Source organism: Dendrobates tinctorius, unplaced genomic scaffold (genome assembly GCF_039654945.1).
Source record: "Dendrobates tinctorius isolate UK_male_01 unplaced genomic scaffold, ASM3965494v1 ptg000188l, whole genome shotgun sequence".
NCBI classification, from domain to species: Eukaryota; Metazoa; Chordata; class Amphibia; order Anura; family Dendrobatidae; genus Dendrobates; species Dendrobates tinctorius.
The window spans coordinates 1,651,313-1,671,985 of NW_027361855.1; positions in this window are offsets into that span (position 1 = coordinate 1,651,313).

Below are 20,673 nucleotides of genomic sequence, written 5' to 3' on the forward strand. Positions count from 1 at the left end.
ATTTCAATCCTGTACGATTCTACCAAGAAATGTGATTGTTCATTCAAAACGCTGCTTTTTGCTATTAGACCCTATTGAATAATGAATGTTTTGAATTTTCTCCAAAAGTAAAGTAGTTGCAAACTCATCCTTCCAGAGTCTTGTTTGGGCTCACGAGAGTAGAAAAACGTTGAAAATTTCAATCCTGCATGATTCTACCAAGAAATGCGAGTGTTCATTCAAACCGTCGCTTTTTGCTAGTGGCCCATATTGAATAATGAATATTTTGAACATTCTCCAAAAGTAAAGTAGTTGCAAACTAATCCTTTTAGAAACTTGTTTGGGCTGTTGAGAGGAGTAGAAAAACATCAAAAATTTCAATCCTGCATGATTCTACCAAGAAATGTGAGTGTTCATTTAAACCGCTGCTTTTTGCTATTGGGCCCTATTGAATAATGAATGTTTTGAATTTTCTCCAAAGTTAAAGTAGTTGCAAACTCATCCTTTTAGAAACTTGTTTGGGCTGTTGAAAGGAGTAGAAAAACTTCAAAAATTTCAATCCTGCATGATTCTACCAAGAAATGTGATCGTTCATTCAAAACGCTGCTTTTTGCTATTAGACCCTATTGAATAATGAATGTTTTGAATTTTCTCCAAAAGTAAGCAAGTTGCAAACTCATCCTTCTAGAGTCTTGTTTTGGCTCGTGAGAGGAGTAGAAAAACGGCAAAAATTTCAATCCTGCATGATTCTACAAAGAAATGTGAACGTTCATTCAAACAGCTGCTTTTTGGTATTGGTCCCTTTTGAATAATCAAGGTTTTGAATTTTCTACAAAAGTAAAGTAGTTGCAAACTCATCTTTTTAGAAACTTGTTTTGGCTGTTGAGAGGAGTAGAAAAACATCAAAAATTTCAATCCTGCATGATTCTACCAAGAAATGTGATTGTTCATTCAAACCGCTGCTTTATGCTATTGGGCCCTATTGAATAATGAATGTTTTGAATTTTCTCCAAAAGTAAAGTAGTTGCAAACTCATCCTTTTAGAAACTTGTTTCGGCTGTTGAGAGGAGTAAAAAAACATCAAAATGTTCAATCCTGCACGATTCTACCAAGAAATGTGAGTGTCCATTCAAACCGCTGTTTTTGCTATTGGGCCCTATTGAATAATGAATGTTTTGAATTTTCTCCAAAAGCAAAGTAGTTGCAAACTCATCCTTCTAGTCCTGTCTGGGCTCATGAGAGGAGTAGAAAAACATCAAAAATTTCAATCCTGCACGATTCTACCAAGAAATGTGAGAGTTCATTGAAACCGCTGCTTTTTGCTATTGGGCCCTATTGAATAATGAATGTTTTGAATTTTTTGCAAAACTAAAGTAGTCGCAAACTCATCCTTATAGAGTCTTGTTTGGGCTCATGAGAGGAGTAGAAAAAGGTCAAAAATTTCAAACCTGCATGATTCTACCAAGAAATGTGAGTGTTCTTTCAAACCGCTGATTATTGCTATTGGTCCCTATTGAATAATGAATGTTTTGAACATTCTCCAAAAGTAAAGTAGTTGCAAACCCATCCTTTTACAATCTTGTTTGGGCTATTGAGAGGAGTAGAAAAACATCAAAAAATTCAATCCTGTACGATTCTACCAAGAAATGTGATTGTTCATTCAAAACGCTGCTTTTTGCTATTAGATCCTATTGAATAATGAATGTTTTGAATTTTCTCCAAAAGTAAAGTAGTTGCAAACTCATCTTTCCAAAGTCTTGTTTGGGCTCATGAGAGGAATAGAAAAAGTCAAAAATTTCAATCCTGCACAATTCTACCAAGAAATGTGAGTGTTCATTCAAACCGCTGCTTTTTGCTATTGGTCCCTATTGAATAATGAATGTTTTGAATTTTCTCCGAAAGTTAAGTAGTTGCAAACTCATCCTTTTAGAGTCGTGTTTGGGCTCTTGAGAGGAGAAAAACATAAAAAATTTCAATCCTGCATGATTCTCCCAACATATGTTAGTGCTCATTCAAACCGCTGCTTTTTGCTATTGGTCCCTACTGAATAATGAATGTTTTGAATTTTCTCCAAAAGTAAAGTAGTTGCAAGCTCATCCTTTTAGAGTCTTGTTTGGGCTGTTGAGAGGAGTAGAAAAACATCAAAAATTTCAATCCTGAACGATTCTACCAAGAAATGTGATTGTTCATTCAAAACGCTGCTTTTTGCTATTGGGCTCTATTGAATAATGAATGTTTTGAATTTTCTCCAAAAGTAAAGTAGTTGCAAACTCATCCTTCTAGTCTTGTCTGGGCTCATGAGAGGAGTAGAAAAATGTCAAAAATTTCAATCCTGCACAATTCTACCCAGAAATGTGAGTGTTCATTCAAACCGCTGCATTTTGCTATTGGGCCCTATTGAATAATGAATGTTTTAAATTTTCTCCAAAAGTAAAGTGGTTGCAAACTTATCCTTTTATAAACTTTTTTGGGCTGTTGAGAGGAGTAGAAAAACATCAAAAATTTCAATCCTGCATGATTCTACCAAGAAATGTGAGTGTTCATTGAAACCGCTGCTTTTTGCTATTGGGCCCTATTGAATGATGAATGTTTTGAATTTTTTGCAAAAGTAAAGTAGTCGCAAACTCATCCTTATAGAGTCTTGTTTGGGCTGTTGAGAGGAGTAGAAAAACATCAAAAATTTCAATCCTGAACGATTCTACCAAGAAATGTGAGTGTTCTTTCAAACCACTGCTTTTTGCTATTAGACCCTATTGAATAATGAATGTTTTGAATTTTCTCCAAAAGTAAGCAAGTTGCAAACTCATCCTTCTAGATTCTTGTTTTGGCTCGTGAGAGGATTAGAAAAACGGCAAAAATTTCAATCCTGCATGATTCTACAAAGAAATGTGAACGTTCATTCAAACAGCTGCTTTTTGGTATTGGTCCCTTTTGAATAATGAATGTTTTGAATTTTCTACAAAAGTAAAGTAGTTGCAAACTCATCTTTTTAGAAACTTGTTTGGGCTGTTGAGAGGAGTAGAAAAACATCAAAAATTTCAATCCTGCATGATTCTACCAAGAAATGTGAGTGTTCATTCAAACCGCTGCTTTTTGCTATTGGGCCCTATTGAATAATGAATGTTTTGAATTTTCTCCAAAAGCAAAGTAGTTGCAAACTCATCCTTCTAGTCCTGTCTGGGCTCATGAGAGGAGTAGAAAAAGGTCAAAAATTTCAATCCTGCACAATTCTACCAAGAAATGTGAGTGTTCATTGAAACCGCTGCTTTTTGCTATTGGGCCCTATTGAATAATGAATGTTTTGAATTTTCTCCAAAAGCAAAGTAGTTGCAAACTCATCCTTCTAGTCCTGTCTGGGCTCATGAGAGGAGTAGAAAAAGGTCAAAAATTTCAATCCTGCACAATTCTACCAAGAAATGTGAGTGTTCATTGAAACCGCTGCTTTTTGCTATTGGGCCCTATTGAATAATGAATGTTTTGAATTTTTTGCAAAAGTAAAGTAGTCGCAAACTCATCCTTATAGAGTCTTGTTTGGGCTCATGAGAGGAGTAGAAAAAGGTCAAAAATGTCAAACCTGCATGATTCTACCAAGAAATGTGAGTGTTCTTTCAAGCCACTGATTATTGCTATTGGTCCCTATTGAATAATGAATGTTTTGAACATTCTCCAAAAGTAAAGTAGTTGCAAGCTCATCCTTTTAGAATCTTGTTTGGGCTATTGAGAGGAGCAGAAAAACATCAAAAATTTCAATCCTGTACGATTCTACCAAGAAATGTGATTGTTCATTCAAAACGCTGCTTTTTGCTATTAGACCCTATTGAATAATGAATGTTTTGAATTTTCTCCAAAAGTAATGTAGTTGCAAACTCATCCTTCCAGAGTCTTGTTTGGGCTCACGAGAGTAGAAAAACGTTAAAAATTTCAATCCTGCATGATTCTACCAAGAAATGCGAGTGTTCTTTCAAACCGTCGCTTTTTGCTAGTGGCCCCTATTGAATAATGAATGTTTTGAACATTCTCCAAAAGTAAAGTAGTTGCAAACTAATCCTTTTAGAAACTTGTTTGGGCTGTTGAGAGGAGTAGAAAAACATCAAAAATTTCAATCCTGCACGATTCTACCAAAAAATGTGATTGTTCATTCAAAACGCTGCTTTTTTCTATTAGACCCTATTGAATAATGAATGTTTTGAATTTTCTCCAAAAGTAAGCAAGTTGCAAACTCATCCTTCTAGAGTCTTGTTTTGGCTCGTGAGAGGAGTAGAAAAACATCAAAAATTTCAATCCTGCATGATTCTACAAAGAAATGTGAACGTTCATTCAAACAGCTGCTTTTTGGTATTGGTCCCTTTTGAATAATGAAGGTTTTGAATTTTCTACAAAAGTAAAGTGGTTGCAAACTCATCTTTTTAGAAACTTGTTTTGGCTGTTGAGAGGAGTAGAAAAACATCAAAAATTTCAATCCTGCATGATTCTACCAAGAAATGTGAGTGTTCATTCAAACCGCTGCTTTATGCTATTGGGCCCTATAGAATAATGAATGTTTTGAATTTTCTCCAAAAGCAAAGTAGTTGCAAACTCATCCTTCTAGTCCTCTCTGGGCTCATGAGAGGAGTAGAAAAACATCAAAAATTTCAATCCTGCACGATTCTACCAAGAAATGTGAGTGTTCATTGAAACCGCTGCTTTTTGCTATTGGGCCCTATTGAATAATGAATGTTTTGAATTTTTTGCAAAAGTAAAGTAGTCACAAACTCATCCTTATAGAGTCTTGTTTGGGCTCATGAGAGGAGTAGAAACAGGTCAAAAATTTCAAACCTGCATGATTCTACCAAGAAATGTGAGTGTTCTTTCAAACCGCTGATTATTGCTATTGGTCCCTATTGAATAATGAATGTTTTGAACATTCTCCAAAAGTAAAGTAGTTGCAAACTCATCCTTTTACAATCTTGTTTGGGCTATTGAGAGGAGTAGAAAAACATCAAAAATTTCAATCCTGTGCGATTCTACCAAGAAATGTGATTGTTCATTCAAAACGCTGCTTTTTGCTATTAGATCCTATTGAATAATGAATGTTTTGAATTTTCTCCAAAAGTAAAGTAGTTGCAAACTCATCCTTCCAGAGTCTTGTTTGGGCTCACAGAGTAGAAAAACGTTAAAAATTTCAATCCTGCATGATTCTACCAAGAAATGCGAGTGTTCATTCAAACCGTCGCTTTTTGCTAGTGGCCCCTATTGAATAATGAATGTTTTGAACATTCTCCAAAAGTAAAGTATTTGCAAACTAATCCTTTTAGAAACTTGTTTGGGCTGTTGAGAGGAGTAGAAAAACATCAAAAATTTCAATCCTGCATGATTCTACCAAGAAATGTGAGTGTTCATTCAAACCGCTGCTTTTTGCTATTGGGCCCTATTGAATAATGAATGTTTTGAATTTTCTCCAAAGTTAAAGTAGTTGCAAACTCATTCTTTTAGAAACTTGTTTGGGCTGTTGAGAGGAGTAGAAAAACATCAAAAATTTCAATCCTGCACGATTCTACCAAGAAATGTGATTGTTCATTCAAAACGCTGCTTTTTGCTATTAGACCCTATTGAATAATGAATGTTTTGAATTTTCTCCAAAAGTAAGCAAGTTGCAAACTCATCCTTCTAGAGTCTTGTTTTGGCTCGTGAGAGGAGTAGAAAAACGGCAAAAATTTCAATCCTGCATGATTCTACAAAGAAATATGAACGTTCATTCAAACAGCTGCTTTTTGGTATTGGTCCCTTTTGAATAATGAAGGTTTTGAATTTTCTACAAAAGTAAAGTAGTTGCAAACTCATCTTTTTAGAAACTTGTTTTTGCTGTTGAGAGGAGTAGAAAAACATCAAAAATTTCAATCCTGCATGATTCTACCAAGAAATGTGAGTGTTCATTCAAACCGCTGCTTTATGCTATTGGGCCCTATTGAATAATGAATGTTTTGAATTTTCTCCAAAAGTAAAGTAGTTGCAAACTCATCCTTTTAGAAACTTGTTTGGGCTGTTGAGAGGAGTAAAAAAACATCAAAATGTTCAATCCTGCACGATTCTACCAAGAAATGTGAGTGTCCATTCAAACCGCTGCTTTTTGCTATTGGGCCCTATTGAATAATGAATGTTTTGAATTTTCTCCAAAAGCAAAGTAGTTGCAAACTCATCCTTCTAGTCCTGTCTGGGCTCATGAGAGGAGTAGAAAAACAACAAAAATTTCAATCCTGCACGATTCTACCAAGAAATGTGAGTGTTCATTGAAACCGCTGCTTTTTTGTATTGGGCCCTATTGAATAATGAATGTTTTGAATTTTTTGCAAAAGTAAAGTAGTCGCAAACTCATCCTTATAGAGTCTTGTTTGGGCTCATGAGAGGAGTAGAAAAAGGTCAAAAATTTCAAACCTGCATGATTCTACCAAGAAATGTGAGTGTTCTTTCAAACCACTGATTATTGCTATTGGTCCCTATTGAATAATCAATGTTTTGAACATTCTCCAAAAGTAAAGTAGTTGCAAACTCATCCTTTTAGAATCTTGTTTGGGCTATTGAGAGGAGTAGAAAAACATCAAAAATTTCAATCCTGAACGATTCTACCAAGAAATGTGATTGTTCATTCAAAACGCTGCTTTTTGCTATTAGACCCTATTGAATAATGAATGTTTTGAATTTTCTCCAAAAGTAAAGTAGTTGCAAACTCATCCTTCCAGAGTCTTGTTTGGGCTCACGAGAGTAGAAAAACGTTAAAAATTTCAATCCTGCATGATTCTACCAAGAAATGCGAGTGTTTATTCAAACCGTCGCTTTTTGATAGTGGCCCCTATTGAATAATGAATGTTTTGAACATTCTCCAAAAGTAAAGTAGTTGCAAACTAATCCTTTTAGAAACTTGTTTGGGCTGTTGAGAGGAGTAGAAAAACATCAAAAATTTCAATCCTGCACGATTCTACCAAGAAATGTGAGTGTTCATTCAAACCGCTGCTTTTTGCTATTGGGCCCGATTGAATAATGAATGTTTTGAATTTTCTCCAAAATGAAAGTAGTTGCAAGCTCATCCTTCTAGAAACTTGTTTGGGCTGTTGAGAGAAGTAGAAAAACATCAAAAATTTCAATCCTGCACGATTCTACCCAGAAATGTGAGTGTTCATTCAAACCGCTGCTTTTTGCTATTGGGCCCGATTGAATAATGAATGTTTTGAATTTTCTCAAAAAGTAAAGTTGTTGCAAACTCATCCTTTTAGAAACTTGTTTGGGCTGTTGAGAGGAGTAAAAAAAACATCAAAAATTTCACTCCTGCATGATTCTAACAAGAAATGTGAGTGTTCATTCAAACCGCTGCTTTTTGCTATTGGGCCCTATTGAATAATGAATGTTTTGAATTTTCTCCAAAAGCAAAGTATTTGCAAACTCATCCTTCTACTCTTGTCTTGGCTCATGAGAGGAGTAGAAAAACGTCAAAAATTTCAATCCTACACAATTCTACCCAGAAATGTGAGTGTTCATTCAAACCGCTGCTTTTTGCTATTGGGCCCTATTGAATAATGAATGTTTTGAATTTTCTCCAAAAGCAAAGTAGTTGCAAACTCATCCTTCTAGTCCTGTCTGAGCTCATGAGAGGAGTTGAAAAACATCAAAAATTTCAATCCTGCACGATTCTACCAAGAAATGTGAGTGTTCATTGAAACCGCTGCTTTTTGCTATTGGGCCCTATTGAATAATGAATGTTTTGAATTTTCTCCAAAAGCAAAGTATTTGCAAACTCATACTTCTACTCTTGTATTGGCTCATGAGAGGAGTAGAAAAACATCAAAAATTTCAATCCTGCACGATTCTACCAAGAAATGTGAGAGTTCATTGAAACCGCTGCTTTTTGCTATTGGGCCCTATTGAATAATGAATGTTTTGAATTTTTTGCAAAAGTAAAGTAGTCGCAAACTCATCCTTATAGAGTCTTGTTTGGGCTCATGAGAGGAGTAGAAAAAGGTCAAAAATTTCAAACCTGCATGATTCTACCAAGAAATGTGAGTGTTCTTTCAAACCGCTGATTATTGCTATTGGTCCCTATTGAATAATGAATGTTTTGAACATTCTCCAAAAGTAAAGTAGTTGCAAACCCATCCTTTTACAATCTTGTTTGGGCTATTGAGAGGAGTAGAAAAACATCAAAAAATTCAATCCTGTACGATTCTACCAAGAAATGTGATTGTTCATTCAAAACGCTGCTTTTTGCTATTAGATCCTATTGAATAATGAATGTTTTGAATTTTCTCCAAAAGTAAAGTAGTTGCAAACTCATCCTTCCAGAGTCTTGTTTGGGCTCACGAGAGTAGAAAAACGTTAAAAATTTCAATCCTGCATGATTCTACCAAGAAATGCGAGTGTTCATTCAAACCGTCGCTGTTTGCTAGTGGCCCCTATTGAATAATGAATGTTTTAAACATTCTCCAAAAGTAAAGTAGTTGCAAACTAATCCTTTTAGAAACTTGTTTGGGCTGTTGAGAGGAGTAGAAAAACATCAAAAATTTCAATCCTGCATGATTCTACCAAGAAATGTGAGTGTTCATTGAAACCGCTGCTTTTTGCTATTGGGCCCTATTGAATAATGAATGTTTTGAATTTTCTCCAAAGTTAAAGTAGTTGCAAACTCATCCTTTTAGAAACTTGTTTGGGCTGTTGAGAGGAGTAGAAAAACATCAAAAATTTCAATCCTGCACGATTCTACCAAGAAATTTGATTGTTCATTCAAAACGCTGCTTTTTGCTATTAGACCCTATTGAATAATGAATGTTTTGAATTTTCTCCAAAAGTAAGCAAGTTGCAAACTCATCCTTCTAGAGTCTTGTTTTGGCTCGTGAGAGGAGTAGAAAAACTGCAAAAATTTCAATCCTGCATGATTCTACAAAGAAATATGAACGTTCATTCAAACAGCTGCTTTTTGGTATTGGTCCCTTTTGAATAATGAAGGTTTTGAATTTTCTACAAAAGTAAAGTAGTTGCAAACTCATCTTTTTAGAAACTTGTTTTGGCTGTTGAGAGGAGTAGAAAAACATCAAAAATTTCAATCCTGCATGATTCTACCAAGAAATGTGAGTGTTCATTCAAACCGCTGCTTTATGCTATTGGGCCCTATTGAATAATGAATGTTTTGAATTTTCTCCAAAATTGAAGTAGTTGCAAACTCATCCGTTTAGAAACTTGTTTGGGCTGTTGAGAGGAGTAAAAAAACATCAAATTGTTCAATCCTGCACGATTCTACCAAGAAATGTGAGTGTTCATTCAAACCGCTGCTTTTTGCTATTGGGCCCTATTGAATAATGAATGTTTTGAATTTCTCCAAAAGTAAAGTAGTTGCAAACTCATCCTTCTAAAGTCTTGTTTGGGCTCATGAGAGGAATAGAAAAATGTCAAAAATTTCAATCCTGCACAATTCTACCAAGAAATGTGAGTGTTCATTCAAACCGCTGCTTTTTGCTATTGGTCCCTATTGAATAATGAATGTTTTGAATTTTCTCCGAAAGTTAAGTAGTTGCAAACTCATCCTTTTAGAGTCGTGTTTGGGCTCATGAGAGGAGAAAAACATAAAAAATTTCAATCCTGCATGATTCTCCCAACATATGTGAGTGCTCATTCAAACCGCTGCTTTTTGCTATTGGTCCCTACTGAATAATGAATGTTTTGAATTTTCTCCAAAAGTAAAGTAGTTGCAAGCTCATCCTTTTAGAGTCTTGTTTGGGCTGTTGAGAGGAGTAGAAAAACATCAAAAATTTCAATCCTGAACGATTCTACCGAGAAATGTGATTGTTCATTCAAAACGCTGCTTTTTGCTATTGGGCTCTATTGAATAATGAATGTTTTGAATTTTCTCCAAAAGTAAAGTAGTTGCAAACTCATCCTTCTAGTCTTGTCTGGGCTCATGAGAGGAGTAGAAAAATGTCAAAAATTTCAATCCTGCACAATTCTACCCAGAAATGTGAGTGTTCATTCAAACCGCTGCATTTTGCTATTGGGCCCTATTGAATAATGAATGTTTTAAATTTTCTCCAAAAGTAAAGTGGTTGCAAACTTATCCTTTTATAAACTTTTTTGGGCTGTTGAGAGGAGTAGAAAAACATCAAAAATTTCAATCCTGCATGATTCTACCAAGAAATGTGAGTGTTCATTGAAACCGCTGCTTTTTGCTATTGAGCCCTATTGAATGATGAATGTTTTGAATTTTTTGCAAAAGTAAAGTAGTCGCAAACTCATCCTTATAGAGTCTTGTTTGGGCTCATGATAGGAGTAGAAAAAGGTCAAAAATTTAAATCCTGCATGATTCTACCAAGAAATGTGAGTGTTCTTTCAAACCGCTGCTTTTTGCTATTGGTCCCTATTGAATAATGAATGTTTTGAATTTTCTCCAAAAGTAAAGTAGTTGCAAGCTCATCCTTTTAGAGTCTTGTTTGGGCTGTTGAGAGGAGTAGAAAAACATCAAAAATTTCAATCCTGAACGATTCTACCAAGAAATGTGAGTGTTCTTTCAAACCGCTGCTTTTTGCTATTAGACCCTATTGAATAATGAATGTTTTGAATTTTCTCCAAAAGTAAGCAAGTTGCAAACTCATCCTTCTAGAGTCTTGTTTTGGCTCGTGAGAGGAGTAGAAAAACGGCAAAAATTTCAATCCTGCATGATTCTACAAAGAAATGTGAACGTTCATTCAAACAGCTGCTTTTTGGTATTGGTCCCTTTTGAATAATGAATGTTTTGAATTTTCTACAAAAGTAAAGTAGTTGCAAACTCATCTTTTTAGAAACTTGTTTGGGCTGTTGAGAGGAGTAGAAAAACATCAAAAATTTCAATCCTGCATGATTCTACCAAGAAATGTGAGTGTTCATTCAAACCGCTGCTTTTTGCTATTGGGCCCTATTGAATAATGAATGTTTTGAATTTTCTCCAAACGCAAAGTAGTTGCAAACTCATCCTTCTAGTCCTGTCTGGGCTCATGAGAGGAGTAGAAAAAGGTCAAAAATTTCAATCCTGCACAATTCTACCAAGAAATGTGAGTGTTCATTGAAACCGCTGCTTTTTGCTATTGGGCCCTATTGAATAATGAATGTTTTGAATTTTTTGCAAAAGTAAAGTAGTCGCGAACTCATCCTTATAGAGTCTTGTTTGGGCTCATGAGAGGAGTAGAAAAAGGTCAAAAATGTCAAACCTGCATGATTCTACCAAGAAATGTGAGTGTTCTTTCAAGCCACTGATTATTGCTATTGGTCCCTATTGAATAATGAATGTTTTGAACATTCTCCAAAAGTAAAGTAGTTGCAAGCTCATCCTTTTAGAATCTTGTTTGGGCTATTGAGAGGAGCAGAAAAACATCAAAAATTTCAATCCTGTACGATTCTACCAAGAAATGTGATTGTTCATTCAAAACGCTGCTTTTTGCTATTAGACCCTATTGAATAATGAATGTTTTGAATTTTCTCCAAAAGTAATGTAGTTGCAAACTCATCCTTCCAGAGTCTTGTTTGGGCTCACGAGAGTAGAAAAACGTTAAAAATTTCAATCCTGCATGATTCTACCAAGAAATGCGAGTGTTCTTTCAAACCGTCGCTTTTTGCTAGTGGCCCCTATTGAATAATGAATGTTTTGAACATTCTCCAAAAGTAAAGTAGTTGCAAACTAATCCTTTTAGAAACTTGTTTGGGCTGTTGAGAGGAGTAGAAAAACATCAAAAATTTCAATCCTGCATGATTCTACCAAGAAATGTGAGTGTTCATTCAAACCGCTGCTTTTTGCTATTGGGTCCTATTGAATAATGAATGTTTTGAATTTTCTCCAAAGTTAAAGTAGTTGCAAACTCATTCTTTTAGAAACTTGTTTGGGCTGTTGAGAGGAGTAGAAAAACATCAAAAATTTCAATCCTGCACGATTCTACCAAGAAATGTGATTGTTCATTCAAAACGCTGCTTTTTGCTATTAGACCCTATTGAATAATGAATGTTTTGAATTTTCTCCTAAAGTAAGCAAGTTGCAAACTCATCCTTCTAGAGTCTTGTTTTGGCTCGTGAGAGGAGTAGAAAAACGGCAAAAATTTCAATCCTGCATAATTCTACAAAGAAATATGAACGTTCATTCAAACAGCTGCTTTTTGGTATTGGTCCCTTTTGAATAATGAAGGTTTTGAATTTTCTACAAAAGTAAAGTAGTTGCAAACTCATCTTTTTAGAAACTTGTTTTTGCTGTTGAGAGGAGTAGAAAAACATCAAAAATTTCAATCCTGCATGATTCTACCAAGAAATGTGAGTGTTCATTCAAACCGCTGCTTTATGCTATTGGGCCCTATTGAATAATGAATGTATTGAATTTTCTCCAAAAGTAAAGTAGTTGCAAACTCATCCTTTTAGAAACTTGTTTGGACTGTTGAGAGGAGTAAAAAAACATCAAAATGTTCAATCCTGCACGATTCTACCAAGAAATGTGAGTGTCCATTCAAACCGCTGCTTTTTGCTATTGGGCCCTATTGAATAATGAATGTTTTGAATTTTCTCCAAAAGCAAAGTATTTGCAAACTCATCCTTCTAGTCCTGTCTGGGCTCATGAGAGGAGTAGAAAAACAACAAAAATTTCAATCCTGCACGATTCTACCAAGAAATGTGAGTGTTCATTGAAACCGCTGATTTTTGCTATTGGGCCCTATTGAATAATGAATGTTTTGAATTTTTTGCAAAAGTAAAGTAGTCGCAAACTCATCCTTATAGAGTCTTGTTTGGGCTCATGAGAGGAGTAGAAAAAGGTCAAAAATTTCAAACCTGCATGATTCTACCAAGAAATGTGAGTGTTCTTTCAAACCGCTGATTATTGCTATTGGTCCCTATTGAATAATGAATGTTTTGAACATTCTCCAAAAGTAAAGTAGTTGCAAACTCATCCTTCTAGTCCTGTCTGGGCTGTTGAGAGGAGTAGAAAAACATCAAAAATTTCAATCCTGAACGATTCTACCAAGAAATGTGATTGTTCATTCAAAACGCTGCTTTTTGCTATTAGACCCTATTGAATAATGAATGTTTTGAATTTTCTCCAAAAGTAAAGTAGTTGCAAACTCATCCTTCCAGAGTCTTGTTTGGGCTCACGAGAGTAGAAAAACGTTAAAAATTTCAATCCTGCATGATTCTACCAAGAAATGCGAGTGTTTATTCAAACCGTCGCTTTTTGATAGTGGCCCCTATTGAATAATGAATGTTTTGAACATTCTCCAAAAGTAAAGTAGTTGCAAACTAATCCTTTTAGAAACTTGTTTGCGCTGTTGAGAGGAGTAGAAAAACATCAAAAATTTCAATCCTGCATGATTCTACCAAGAAATGTGAGTGTTCATTCAAACCGCTGCTTTTTGCTATTGGGCCCTATTGAATAATGAATGTTTTGAATTTTCTCCAAAGTTAAAGTAGTTGCAAACTCATCCTTTTAGAAACTTGTTTGGGCTGTTGAGAGGAGTAGAAAAACATCAAAAATTTCAATCCTGCACGATTCTACCAAGAAATGTGAGTGTTCATTCAAACCGCTGCTTTTTGCTATTGGGCCCGATTGAATAATGAATGTTTTGAATTTTCTCCAAAATGAAAGTAGTTGCAAGCTCATCCTTTTAGAAACTTGTTTGGGCTGTTGAGAGAAGTAGAAAAACTTCAAAAATTTCAATCCTGCACGATTCTACCCAGAAATGTGAGTGTTCATTCAAACCGCTGCTTTTTGCTATTGGGCCCGATTGAATAATGAATGTTTTGAATTTTCTCAAAAAGTAAAGTTGTTGCAAACTCATCCTTTTAGAAACTTGTTTGGGCTGTTGAGAGGAGTAAAAAAAACATCAAAAATTTCACTCCTGCATGATTCTAACAAGAAATGTGAGTGTTCATTCAAACCGCTGCTTTTTGCTATTGGGCCCTATTGAATAATGAATGTTTTGAATTTTCTCCAAAAGCAAAGTATTTGCAAACTCATCCTTCTACTCTTGTCTTGGCTCATGAGAGGAGTAGAAAAACGTCAAAAATTTCAATCCTACACAATTCTACCCAGAAATGTGAGTGTTCATTCAAACCGCTGCTTTTTGCTATTGGGCCCTATTGAATAATGAATGTTTTGAATTTTCTCCAAAAGCAAAGTAGTTGCAAACTCATCCTTCTAGTCCTGTCTGAGCTCATGAGAGGAGTAGAAAAACATCAAAAATTTCAATCCTGCACGATTCTACCAAGAAATGTGAGTGTTCATTGAAACCACTGCTTTTTGCTATTGGGCCCTATTGAATAATGATTGTTTTGAATTTTCTCCAAAAGCAAAGTATTTGCAAACTCATCCTTCTACTCTTGTCTTGGCTCATGAGAGGAGTAGAAAAACATCAAAAATTTCAATCCTGCACGATTCTACCAAGAAATGTGAGTGTTCATTGAAACCGCTGCTTTTTGCTATTGGGCCCTATTGAATAATGAATGTTTTGAATTTTTTGCAAAAGTAAAGTAGTCGCAAACTCATCCTTATAGAGTCTTGTTTGGGCTCATGAGAGGAGTAGAAAAAGGTCAAAAATTTCAAACCTGCATGATTCTACCAAGAAATGTGAGTGTTCTTTCAAACCGCTGATTATTGCTATTGGTCCCTATTGAATAATGAATGTTTTGAACATTCTCCAAAAGTAAAGTAGTTGCAAACTAATCCTTTTAGAATCTTGTTTGGGCTATTGAGAGGAGTAGAAAAACGTCAAAAATTTCAATCCTACACAATTCTACCCAGAAATGTGAGTGTTCATTCAAACCGCTGCTTTTTGCTATTGGGCCCTATTGAATAATGAATGTTTTGAATTTTCTCCAAAAGCAAAGTAGTTGCAAACTCATCCTTCTAGTCCTGTCTGAGCTCATGAGAGGAGTAGAAAAACATCAAAAATTTCAATCCTGCACGATTCTACCAAGAAATGTGAGTGTTCATTGAAACCACTGCTTTTTGCTATTGGGCCCTATTGAATAATGATTGTTTTGAATTTTCTCCAAAAGCAAAGTATTTGCAAACTCATCCTTCTACTCTTGTCTTGGCTCATGAGAGGAGTAGAAAAACATCAAAAATTTCAATCCTGCACGATTCTACCAAGAAATGTGAGTGTTCATTGAAACCGCTGCTTTTTGCTATTGGGCCCTATTGAATAATGAATGTTTTGAATTTTTTGCAAAAGTAAAGTAGTCGCAAACTCATCCTTATAGAGTCTTGTTTGGGCTCATGAGAGGAGTAGAAAAAGGTCAAAAATTTCAAACCTGCATGATTCTACCAAGAAATGTGAGTGTTCTTTCAAACCGCTGATTATTGCTATTGGTCCCTATTGAATAATGAATGTTTTGAACATTCTCCAAAAGTAAAGTAGTTGCAAACTAATCCTTTTAGAATCTTGTTTGGGCTATTGAGAGGAGTAGAAAAACATCAAAAATTTCAATCCTGTACGATTCTACCAAGAAATGTGATTGTTCATTCAAAACGCTGCTTTTTGCTATTAGACCCTATTGAATAATGAATGTTTTGAATTTTCTCCAAAAGTAAAGTAGTTGCAAACTCATCCTTCCAGAGTCTTGTTTGGGCTCACGAGAGTAGAAAAACGTTGAAAATTTCAATCCTGCATGATTCTACCAAGAAATGCGAGTGTTCATTCAAACCGTCGCTTTTTGCTAGTGGCCCATATTGAATAATGAATATTTTGAACATTCTCCAAAAGTAAAGTAGTTGCAAACTAATCCTTTTAGAAACTTGTTTGGGCTGTTGAGAGGAGTAGAAAAACATCAAAAATTTCAATCCTGCATGATTCTACCAAGAAATGTGAGTGTTCATTTAAACCGCTGCTTTTTGCTATTGGGCCCTATTGAATAATGAATGTTTTGAATTTTCTCCAAAGTTAAAGTAGTTGCAAACTCATCCTTTTAGAAACTTGTTTGGGCTGTTGAAAGGAGTAGAAAAACATCAAAAATTTCAATCCTGCATGATTCTACCAAGAAATGTGAGTGTTCATTCAAACCGCTGCTTTATGCTATTGGGCCCTATTGAATAATGAATGTTTTGAATTTTCTCCAAAAGTAAAGTAGTTGCAAACTCATCCTTCTAAAGTCTTGTTTGGGCTCATGAGAGGAATAGAAAAACGTCAAAAATTTAAATCCTGCACAATTCTACCAAGAAATGTGAGTGTTCATTCAAACCGCTGCTTTTTGCTATTGGTCCCTATTGAATAATGAATGTTTTGAATTTTCTCCGAAAGTTAAGTAGTTGCAAACTCATCCTTTTAGAGTCGTGTTTGGGCTCATGAGAGGAGAAAAACATAAAAAATTTCAATCCTGCATGATTCTCCCAACATATGTGAGTGCTCATTCAAACCGCTGCTTTTTGCTATTGGTCCCTACTGAATAATGAATGTTTTGAATTTTCTCCAAAAGTAAAGTAGTTGCAAGCTCATCCTTTTAGAGTCTTGTTTGGGCTGTTGAGAGGAGTAGAAAAACATCAAAAATTTCAATCCTGAACGATTCTACCAAGAAATGTGATTGTTCATTCAAAACGCTGCTTTTTGCTATTGGGCTCTATTGAATAATGAATGTTTTGAATTTTCTCCAAAAGTAAAGTAGTTGCAAACTCATCCTTCTTGTCTTGTCTGGGCTCATGAGAGGAGTAGAAAAATGTCAAAAATTTCAATCCTGCACAATTCTACCCAGAAATGTGAGTGTTCATTCAAACCGCTGCATTTTGCTATTGGGCCCTATTGAATAATGAATGTTTTAAATTTTCTCCAAAAGTAAAGTGGTTGCAAACTTATCCTTTTATAAACTTTTTTGGGCTGTTGAGAGGAGTAGAAAAACATCAAAAATTTCAATCCTGCATGATTCTACCAAGAAATGTGAGTGTTCATTGAAACCGCTGCTTTTTGCTATTGGGCCCTATTGAATGATGAATGTTTTGAATTTTTTGCAAAAGTAAAGTAGTCGCAAACTCATCCTTATAGAGTCTTGTTTGGGCTCATGATAGGAGTAGAAAAAGGTCAAAAATTTAAATCCTGCATGATTCTACCAAGAAATGTGAGTGTTCTTTCAAACCGCTGCTTTTTGCTATTGGTCCCTATTGAATAATGAATGTTTTGAATTTTCTCCAAAAGTAAAGTAGTTGCAAGCTCATCCTTTTAGAGTCTTGTTTGGGCTGTTGAGAGGAGTAGAAAAACATCAAAAATTTCAATCCTGAACGATTCTACCAAGAAATGTGAGTGTTCTTTCAAACCGCTGCTTTTTGCTATTAGACCCTATTGAATAATGAATGTTTTGAATTTTCTCCAAAAGTAAGCAAGTTGCAAACTCATCCTTCTAGAGTCTTGTTTTGGCTCGTGAGAGGAGTAGAAAAACGGCAAAAATTTCAATCCTGCATGATTCTACAAAGAAATGTGAACGTTCATTCAAACAGCTGCTTTTTGGTATTGGTCCCTTTTGAATAATGAATGTTTTGAATTTTCTACAAAAGTAAAGTAGTTGCAAACTCATCTTTTTAGAAACTTGTTTGGGCTGTTGAGAGGAGTAGAAAAACATCAAAAATTTCAATCCTGCATGATTCTACCAAGAAATGTGAGTGTTCATTCAAACCGCTGCTTTTTGCTATTGGGCCCTATTGAATAATGAATGTTTTGAATTTTCTCCAAAAGCAAAGTAGTTGCAAACTCATCCTTCTAGTCCTGTCTGGGCTCATGAGAGGAGTAGAAAAAGGTCAAAAATGTCAAACCTGCATGATTCTACCAAGAAATGTGAGTGTTCTTTCAAGCCACTGATTATTGCTATTGGTCCCTATTGAATAATGAATGTTTTGAATTTTTTGCAAAAGTAAAGTAGTCGCAAACTCATCCTTATAGTCTTGTTTGGGCTCATGAGAGGAGTAGAAAAAGGTCAAAAATGTCAAACCTGCATGATTCTACCAAGAAATGTGAGTGTTCTTTCAAGCCACTGATTATTGCTATTGGTCCCTATTGAATAATGAATGTTTTGAACATTCTCCAAAAGTAAAGTAGTTGCAAGCTCATCCTTTTAGAATCTTGTTTGGGCTATTGAGAGGAGCAGAAAAACATCAAAAATTTCAATCCTGTACGATTCTACCAAGAAATGTGATTGTTCATTCAAAACGCTGCTTTTTGCTATTAGACCCTATTGAATAATGAATGTTTTGAATTTTCTCCAAAAGTAATGTAGTTGCAAACTCATCCTTCCAGAGTCTTGTTTGGGCTCACGAGAGTAGAAAAACGTTAAAAATTTCAATCCTGCATGATTCTACCAAGAAATGCGAGTGTTCTTTCAAACCGTCGCTTTTTGCTAGTGGCCCCTATTGAATAATGAATGTTTTGAACATTCTCCAAAAGTAAAGTAGTTGCAAACTAATCCTTTTAGAAACTTGTTTGGGCTGTTGAGAGGAGTAGAAAAACATCAAAAATTTCAATCCTGCATGATTCTACCAAGAAATGTGAGTGTTCATTCAAACGGCTGCTTTTTGCTATTGGGCCCTATTGAATAATGAATGTTTTGAATTTTCTCCAAAGTTAGAGTAGTTGCAAACTCATCCTTTTAGAAACTTGTTTGGGCTGTTGAGAGGAGTAGAAAAACATCAAAAATGTCAATCCTGCACGATTCTACCAAGAAATGTGATTGTTCATTCACAACGCTGCTTTTTGCTATTAGACCCTATTGAATAATGAATGTTTTGAATTTTCTCCAAAACTAAGCAAGTTGCAAACTCATCCTTCTAGAGTCTTGTTTTCGCTCGTGAGAGGAGTAGAAAAATGGCAAAAATTTCAATCCTGCATGATTCTACAAAGAAATGTGAACGTTCATTCAAACAGCTGCTTTTTGGTATTGGTCCCTTTTGAATAATGAAGGTTTTGAATTTTCTACAAAAGTAAAGTAGTTGCAAACTCATCCTTTTAGAAACTTGTTTGGGCTGTTGAGAGGAGTAAAAAAACATCAAAATGTTCAATCCTGCACGATTCTACCAAGAAATGTGAGTGTCCATTCAAACCGCTGCTTTTTGCTATTGGTCCCTATTGAATAATGAATGTTTTGAACATTCTCCAAAAGTAAAGTAGTTGCAAACTAATCCTTTTAGAATCTTGTTTGGGCTATTGAGAGGAGTAGAAAAACATCAAAAATTTCAATCCTGTACGATTCTACCAAGAAATGTGATTGTTCATTCAAAACACTGCTTTTTGCTATTAGACCCTATTGAATAATGAATGTTTTGAATTTTCTCCAAAAGTAAAGTATTTGCAAACTCATCCTTCCAGAGTCTTGTTTGGGCTCACGAGAGTAGAAAAACGTTGAAAATTTCAATCCTGCATGATTCTACCAAGAAATGCGAGTGTTCATTCAAACCGTCGCTTTTTGCTAGTGGCCCATATTGAATAATGAATATTTTGAACATTCTCCAAAAGTAAAGTAGTTGCAAACTAATCCTTTTAGAAACTTGTTTGGGCTGTTGAGAGGAGTAGAAAAACATCAAAAATTTCAATCCTGCATGATTCTACCAAGAAATGTGAGTGTTCATTTAAACCGCTGCTTTTTGCTATTGGGCCCTATTGAATAATGAATGTTTTGAATTTTCTCCAAAGTTAAAGTAGTTGCAAACTCATCCTTTTAGAAACTTGTTTGGGCTGTTGAAAGGAGTAGAAAAACATCAAAAATTTCAATCCTGCATGATTCTACCAAGAAATGTGATCGTTCATTCAAAACGCTGCTTTTTGCTATTAGACCCTATTGAATAATGAATGTTTTGAATTTTCTCCAAAAATAAGCAAGTTGCAAACTCATCCTTCTAGAGTCTTGTTTTGGCTCGTGAGAGGAGTAGAAAAACGGCAAAAATTTCAATCCTGCATGATTCTACAAAGAAATGTGAACGTTCATTCAAACAGCTGCTTTTTGGTATTGGTCCCTTTTGAATAATGAAGGTTTTGAATTTTCTACAAAAGTAAAGTAGTTGCAAACTCATCTTTTTAGAAACTTGTTTTGGCTGTTGAGAGGAGTAGAAAAACATCAATAATTTCAATCCTGCATGATTCTACCAAGAAATGTGATTGTTCATTCAAACCGCTGCTTTATGCTATTGGGCCCTATTGAATAATGAATGTTTTGAATTTTCTCCAAAAGTAAAGTAGTTGCAAACTCATCCTTTTAGAAACTTGTTTGGGCTGTTGAGAGGAGTAAAAAAACATCAAAATGTTCAATCCTGCACGATTCTACCAAGAAATGTGAGTGTCCATTCAAACCGCTGTTTTTGCTATTGGGCCCTATTGAATAATGAATGTTTTGAATTTTCTCCAAAAGCAAAGTAGTTGCAAAGTCATCCTTCTAGTCCTGTCTGGGCTCATGAGAGGAGTAGAAAAACATCAAAAATTTCAATCCTGCACGATTCTACCAAGAAATGTGAGAGTTCATTGAAACAGCTGCTTTTTGCTATTGGGCCCTATTGAATAATGAATGTTTTGAATTTTCTCCAAAGTTAAAGTAGTTGCAAACTCATCCTTTTAGAAACTTGTTTGGGCTGTTGAGAGGAGTAGAAAAACATCAAAAATTTCAATCCTGCACGATTCTACCAAGAAATTTGATTGTTCATTCAAAACGCTGCTTTTTGCTATTAGACCCTATTGAATAATGAATGTTTTGAATTTTCTCCAAAAGTAA